The sequence below is a fragment of the Salvia miltiorrhiza genome, chromosome 2 (genome assembly GCF_028751815.1).
Source record: "Salvia miltiorrhiza cultivar Shanhuang (shh) chromosome 2, IMPLAD_Smil_shh, whole genome shotgun sequence".
NCBI lineage: Eukaryota > Viridiplantae > Streptophyta > Magnoliopsida > Lamiales > Lamiaceae > Salvia > Salvia miltiorrhiza.
This window is the reverse complement of record NC_080388.1, coordinates 67490968-67499180: the sequence shown is the minus strand read 5'-3', so window position 1 is coordinate 67499180 and position 8213 is coordinate 67490968. Positions and strand designations below refer to the sequence as shown.

Here is an 8213-nt window from a genome sequence, read left to right as displayed (position 1 = left end):
ATCCAACAAGGTGATGAATCAACCGTAGATCTTGATGATCTAAGGGCTGAAAATAGTTCCTAATTTATATTTTAAGAAGCGTTCTTATTTTAGCCTTCCCCTATATATATATATATATATATAGAAGGTTAGTTTCTATGGAGAAGCAAAAAAAGTAGAGAATAGAGAAGTATTAAACATGTCATGAACATATTAGTAGAAAAATAGAGAAGCAGTTGAACATGTCATGAACTTTTGGGGGTTGGGGGGGGTTCGATGACTATTCATGTTCAACACAAATTCCCGTTGAACATGGCGCGAATCAATCTCAGCCCGAATGGCCCGAACCGAAAATAGCCCGAACCCGAGTGGGTTGGCCTGATCAATCGAACACTTTCTTAATAATTGATTTTTAAACTTTAATACTTTACTTTTTAATTCGATAATAACATTTTGATGCTTGTAGAATATGTTTTGATTTTTTCCAGCAGTTAATAACAAACATCTATGATATAAAAGTCAAAGAAAGATAGTCATTTATGTTAAATCTATATATAATTTTATCGGAAACAAAGTTAAAAGTTAGATATTATGTAAACTTACATTAAACTAACACTAATTTTTGTAGCTAAAATGAGGTGAAATGTCTTGATTTAAAAAATACGACATATTTTTATTACAAAAATATGATTATCTATAAGAAAAATTAAACATATAAAAAAAATAGTAAACTTGTGGATTCGAACGGGCTAGCCCGAATCGAGTGGGTTAGGGTTATGGTCGAAAAATTTTAATTCGAAATATAAAAAATTCGATTAGCCCGAATCGAAAATAACTCGAAATTAAATGGGCTGATCCAAAATCGAGTGGGCTGATCAGATTGATATTAGGCATCCCTAATGAAGAGTAACCATAGGCTCATAGCATTTACATTTTGTGAGTGGATTATCATTTAGTTTACTTTTTTCACAATAAAATATGGAGTATTTGAAAAGTAGAGCGTGGAAGATGGACAAGCACGTGTCGCTCTATCAACTCTAATCGGAATTTGATACGAAGTTAATTAAAAGCTTAGTAGGTCTGCAGCCGTTGGATTACGTGAGTTGTTCGACGCTAAACGTCACCGTTACGTCAATGAATATGATCACTCCGTTTAACCAGAGCCATGTTTGGGTGGTGTCGGGTGCACGGATGTAACCGCATGCTCCCACTCAAAATCCACCGTGTAACAACACGATGTTTCTGACAATCAAGATCATCAGTTTTTTGCATGCCAAAATCAAGGGTTGTGATCATCTATCAACCACCGTAGGAGTAGGCTTCAAATTCTCGTCAAATTGCGATCGTAGACTAATACAAAAGATTGATAGTAATTTTTTGGGGTGAAGTGAAAGGGACCTTTGATGGCAACCTTTGCTTGCAATTTTAGTTGTTTGGGAACACAAATTTACTAATCTTATTATTATTATTTTTTTTTATTGTAAATCGATTAATTTCTACATTGGTTTTGTTTCAGTACATGCATCCTTAAATATTTTTGTATTGTATTGTAGATAATCTCCACGTAAAAGTTATATCGTCAAGTACTTCCTCCGTCCCACGAATCTTGACACATTTGATTTCGGCATGAGAATTAAGAAGTTGTAGATGAAAGAGTTACACCCGGCGCACCAATTAGATTGGTCATTTTTATTTATATGTAAATTCAATCTCATTGGAATTTATATTAATAAAGGCATTTACTTATCTAATGTATTTGTTTTTAATAACTTATGCGATTTAGATGAAGTCCTTAGACCATAAAGAGTTACTCCCTCCGTCCCAATAAAAGTGGCCACATTTCCTTTTTTGGTGTCCCATTAAAAGTGGCTACTTTCTAAAAATGGCAAAAGTTTACTTTAATTAAGTCAACAATTACTCACTAATTTGGTCAACAATTGTAGGCCACTTTCTAAAAATGTCAAAATTACTCACTAATTTGGTCAACAATTGTAGGCCACTTTCTAAAAATTACTCACTAATTTTGGTGGGTCACACTCAATTAAAACATAACAATCATCTTCTTAATCTCCGTGCCCAAAAAAAAGTGGCCACTTTTATTGGGACGGAGGGAGTATAAGATATGATCACGCATATGATGGTGATTATGAAATATGTCTTTAAAGCTTTGGTCTTAAAATAGTTCCGAGTGAAATAACTATTCAAGAAAAGGATATTGAATTGTTGGAATTAGCTCGCACATATGATACACACTCATAAGATGAGAATGTTGCGTTTCATCAACATTAACGTAGTTGACGTAAGTGTATATATGTGGGTGCTTGTTGGAGAACAAGTACACCGAACTGACCCGATAGAAATTCTTATATGGAATTTGTTTTATCGAAATAAGAATTACTATATTATGATAGTATACGATTAGTCCTTTGACTTGAGACACCATAGTAATCTTGTATTAGTTCTATTTCATTTTGATATATTTTCTGATTGCTAGTCAATCACTAAAGATTTTATGTTGGATGAAATATGAACTTATATGGAGATTAATGAGTGGTCAATAAAGAATCTATTACTTGTGAGACAAGAGAATTTCCTATAGTTTTCATTGTTCATAACTTGAAGACCTTGGCCAGGGCATAATGAATTATGATTCATTAAATAGTTATTGAATTCAATTGAAAATATGATTATTGGATTATATTGAGTTTTCGATTTAATTCCATACTCAATATCCAATTGGGAAATTAGATGATAGAAGGACTGTACGTGTATGACGATTCATAATCAAAATAGGTTTACTCGCTATTTCACACAGTGCTAGATGACCATGCTACTTGCTAGATGTTCCCATAGTTTATAGGTTCTTGAAATTAAATAGTTAATTTCAAGTGAATTAATTTATCAGATAAATTAACTAAGTTGTAATGTGTTACAAACCTATTACTGGTGCTGGTTGTGAACCTAAGAGGGTCACACACAAATTAGTGTAACGTGTCAGATTGAATTGATTTAAATAGTTAAATCCAATTAATTAATTCGATTAATTAAATTGAGACTTGTTCTAAATTAATGAGTTAATTTAGATATTCAATTAAATTAGTTTTATTGAATATAATCAGATTAACAAGTCTGATTCTATATTAAATTAATTGGATTAGTTTAGTTAGAGATAAAGTTAATTAGATTAATTTCAAATCTAATAAAAATCAGATTATATATATATATATGGATATATATAGCTGTATCCGGATATAAGATATCCGGGTATTCTCCAGATTGGAGAAAAAGGAACGCCGCGTCTATTGAGTAGACGTAACTGTAGAAATATATTAATTCTGTAATTAAGGCAGTTAATTATAGGGTTAATTGGATCGTTTCTCTACAGAGTTAAAAAAACGATTCTACAGATTTCTTTTTCTCTCGTTTTTTTGGCTGCTCGCTCTCTCTCTGATTTTCTCTACAACACAAGTGCTTAGTTCTGCTAGCGAAGAACTAATCGCTCGACACGAACACTAAGTGTGGACTTGATAGAGGGGATACGCTTGGATCCCTGCGAGCAACCGATTGCTTCCATTCCCGACATCAACCGGAGAGCGAAAAGGTATGAGATTCTATTCTCGCTCGTTCATCATATTAACGTGAAGTCGTTAATGCCGTTGGAATGAAATAATAGTTATTTCATTTGTAATTTCGAAAAAAAATTATTTCCGCTGCGTTTTTCGACCCGATCCCAACAGTAGATTAATGTTTTAAGTGTGTAGTTAATAAAGTATAAAAGTGATAAAATATGAGAGATAAAGTAATAAAAGTGATAAAGTATGAGAGAGAATGTAATAATTATTACCTTATTTGGAAATGTGTCAAGATTCGTGGGACGACCTAAAAAGAATACTTGTCAAGATTCGTGGGACGAAGGGAGTAGTATTATTTAAGACAAGAATTTGGTCAAAAATTAATGTATGCATATGTATAAAAGAAGCATGATTCTTAATTTTATAGGAAGAAAAGGTTTTATCAATTCCCCTCGTATCTCTAGTCTAATCCAACAGGAAAATTATATTTCAATCAAATTTATCAACATTAAGAAATATACATTTGGTCTACGTAATATTTCTTATAAAAAGAAACACAATATTGAGTTTTAGAGTATACCTGAGCCTAGCTCAAAAGCTCTAGAAGCTCAAATTTTTAAAAGTTTGCTGAAAATGAGATTGTGTATTCATGCACAAGCTAGCTAGTGTAATACCCCGTTCCTTTTTGCTAAGTTTAGAATAATTTTTTTTAAAACTTAGATATTAAGTTGATTCACGCCGGATATAAAGAAAAAGAATTTATTTTTAATTCCAACAAAAATGATTTACAAAAATATTTGTAAATTTAATTATTGAATTTATATGCATTCCATATTTATTTAATTTAGCATTCAAGTATTTTTCACGAGATAATTTTTTTTTACGAGATATTTATTTAGCGAATACTGAGCGATTATTACAGTTTTCATAATACAACCCGGAAGATATTTTTTTTATCTACACCTACCCACCATTTCCACCCACTCTCCCCACTCACACTTTCCACTCTCCCCACTCACACTTCACACCATACTTTGCCCCCCACCAAAATAAACTTTAGCCATAATACTCATTCCCTTCCACCCACCATTTCAGACTTGTCTGCAAAGCCATTTCCTCTTGGCAATTCCCACCATTTCAGACTCTCTCTTTGGCGTACAGAATCCAGCACACAAGTAAGATTTCTAAATCAGTTTCTTTACATTCTTCCCTATGAATAAGAGCCTTCATTTAAATGGTATTCATATCTATGAACCTTCTTTTCCAGCAAACAAACAGGATCAACACTCACTGAAATTTCTTACAAGGTAGCCATTTGATTTCTTTTACCTCTGCTCATAAATCGAACTTCAAGCTGCAAGCTTGTTCAAAGCTATATACAATTTGATATATACTCAGCAACGCATTTCAAGCATTTCATTAAAATGACATTCATAATCATAAGCATACAATCTATATATATATATATATATATATATATATTCATACATGAGAGCATGATTTATAAAAGAAGAAGTAGATGAGGACGACTTTTTGAAGCTTGGTTTCTCCATGTCTCAGTTCTTGCTTCTAGCTTGTTGAGTGAGTGTTGTGTTTCTTGCTGAGTCGAGTCAAGGAGAGGGTTGTGTAGAGTCGAGAGGTAGAGGGAGGCTAGGGCTCGGCGGCGGCTTCGCCGTTGTTGTCCGGCCGAGGATGGAGCATGAGAGATGAGGGCGGTAGCTGGTCGGGGTAGAGGTTAGGGCTCCGGCGGGCGGCTCCGGCTGCTGCTCGTCGGCGGGAGTCACAGAGAGAGTTCCGAGGGTGATAAGAGGGCGGCGATGGTGGCGGCATGAAGCTGCTGCCGTCGGCCAAAGTTCAGCGGAGGGAGGTAGAGTCGGCGGACGGCGGCTGCGTGCTACCTCCGTCCATGTGCTTGGGCGTGTGTAGAAAGTCGAGGGTGGCGCGGCCTACTGCTGCTGCACCTCCGGCGAGTTCAGTGGTGGCGGTTTTCGCCCAAGAAAGAAGAGTGGGGTGGGCGGATCTTTCAACCGAGATGTAGTGGTTACCGCCGCTTGCTCCGGCAGCTCCAGCAACCGTGAGTTCAAGCAGTCGAGAGAGAGAAGCCGAGGGAGGTGGCGGCGTTGTCGTTGTCACCCAGGAGAGAGAGAGAGGTCAGAGAGAAAGCTGGTGGCGGCAGCTCGTCGCTGCTGCGTCTCCGGCGAGCGTCCGGCGCGAGGTGGCAGGGAGCCGAGAGAGGGAGAGGAGAGGTTGATGTTGTGTGTGTGAGTGTGTTTCTGTGTTATGCGTGTGTGTGTGTGAGAGCCGAGGATGGCGCGGCATCTCGCCGCTGCTCCTCCGGCGAGCGTCCGCGGCGGACAAGATCGTCCGAGAGAGAGAGAGAGAGAATAGAGAGGGAGAGAGTGAATTGGGATGGGGGCGCAGCGTGAAGATTAGGAAGGTGGAGAAATGGGATGTTGGGCTTTAGGTTTGGGTTAGGGGTTGGGCCGATTTATTTTGAGTGTTGGGCCAAGTGTTGGGCCGAATTTTGTTTTATTTTATTTATCAGTTGGGCTGGTTTTTATTAAATCTGTTGGGCCTTTATTAATCTATTTAATTGGGCTGTGCAGTTTTCTTTATTTAAAATGGACTACACTATTTAATTAATTAGACTTATTAAGTTTGATTAATTATTTTAATTTGCATAATAATATTATATTATTATTATGTGCATATTTAAGAAAATTTCTTATTATATGCTAAGCATGATAAGATTTGCATTATATTTTGCAATAAGAATATTTATGATTTAATTGGTTTTATTTATAATTCCAATTATTAAAAAAGATGAGTAAGAATATTGTTGGTGTTCTTAACTCAAGAGAAATATTTTCAATTATTTATTCATTAAATTTTGAAAACCCGGATAAGTGAATCATAGAATATTAAGCACTACACCATGACTTAAGATTAGAATTCAAGGAGACCTATTGAGAATAGATTTCTTGTAGGCTTTGAGCATCAGGAGGATTAGCACTGCTATTCCGATTCAGAAATAAAGTTAAACGACAGGCTTTGCCTAGACAGGTGGGCTTATTTTTCAAATGTATGATTTAGCTATTGAGCTTAAATATTCGTGTAATATAAACTGTTTATCCAATAAAATATTTTTGTGCACTCTACCATGTTTAAGGCTCGTACAGTTAATCAATTGAGGTTCTCTTATGACCTAACACGTTGTTTGAGAATTGTGTACACTTGTTAGCTGACTCGGTGGGTTGATCTCCATCGGGCACTAACCAGAGGCGTTATAAGGGTGCTCGACGGGATGTGTTCCGGAGCATAGAAATGATAGGCCTGTCTGGATTAATTTCCGAGGTTTATTATACTTGGCTGGGTTACGCCCTCAGTTCAAGTCAGCGGGAGACAGAGATCCGTCGGTGGCTAGAGGTCCGGGATCACAGCGAGTAACAGAATGGAGTGTGCAAACGCGCGCAAAATAATTAAGTATATATATATGAAAATGTTTTAACATGCATAGAAGTTATTTCTCTTTAAAACCTTCTATGTCATGTCAGTAAGATTGGATAAACTGTTCTTCAGATTATGAAATGCTTTAAAAGTTGCAGCCCACTAAGTACATTAGTACTTAGCCCAAAATTACTTTCAAATGTTTTCAGGTTAATGGCTGGTGATGACGGGGCAGAGCTGAGGCTAGGGTTCAACTCCGTATTTTGTCTTCCGCTATTGCACTAGCTTTTATTTGTCTTTTGTTTCTCCAACTTAAGACTTTTATGTTAAATTCTGAATTATGTTTTTATCGAGCTTAAACTCTCAACTTCTAGCTCTATGTTATTTAACGTTGGTTATCGGAAGCATGAAACCGAACTTGTGATCCTAAGGCTTGAATGTTGTTGATTGATTAGTATCATTTGATTTCTATCTTTCTTCATTCAAAGGGCATTGCCCAACATTTTTATTCTATTATCTGAATTTCACAAGGTTCTTCCCTTGTTCATTTATATGATTTTAGTCGTACCCCAGTTATAGTTTATTCCTTCAAGAATTGGGGTGTGACAGAATGGTATCAGAGCATGAGTTTTCTTTCATGTTTCTGATAACCATAAGTTTTTAAATATCGAGTCTAGAATAGTACCTCTAGACTTCTAAGAAAATTTTTGAACCTCAGCTCGCCGTCACACTGCCGCAAGAAAAAGGTACGATTTAAAAGTTTCAAAGTTATTAAATGTTTTAGAATTTTCAAGAAGTGCGCGCTTCAGTAAATGATGCTATGTGAATTGCTTAATGCTTTCCATATGCTATAAGTTATGAATTGCTAATTGCTTTCATATTGTTATTTTGAGTCTCCGACTCATATAACCAGCTAAGTATCGTGTTTGGGACAACCCGAGCCCTTAACGATAAGATAAGTCAGTATCGTGTTTGGGACAACCCGAGCCCTTAACGATAAAATGAAGTAAAGTCGTGTTTAGGACTATCGAGCTTTTCACGAATACCAGATGTATGGTCGAGTTAGATTCTTTGAATCTTTCCGGCAATAGAAAAGTTTCATGTGACATTAAATGTCCACATGTTTCAGGTTTCAAAGAGAATGAACGAATAAGAAAGTTATGTTATTGTTTTAGGTTCACTGCCTATACGATCAGAATAATAAGAACTCTTACA

The 8213-nt window shown here is 36.0% G+C and overlaps 1 long non-coding RNA gene across 1 annotated transcript; it reads left to right on the top strand.

Annotated features, from left to right (window-relative positions):
* Positions 1 to 4536: 4536 nt before the first annotated feature.
* On the top strand, positions 4537 to 7428 carry LOC131007589 (uncharacterized). Its single transcript, XR_009096175.1, has 4 exons — positions 4537 to 4726; positions 4819 to 4858; positions 6539 to 6614; positions 7208 to 7428. It is a non-coding gene; the product is annotated as an uncharacterized LOC131007589 (long non-coding RNA).
* Positions 7429 to 8213: the final 785 nt, after the last annotated feature.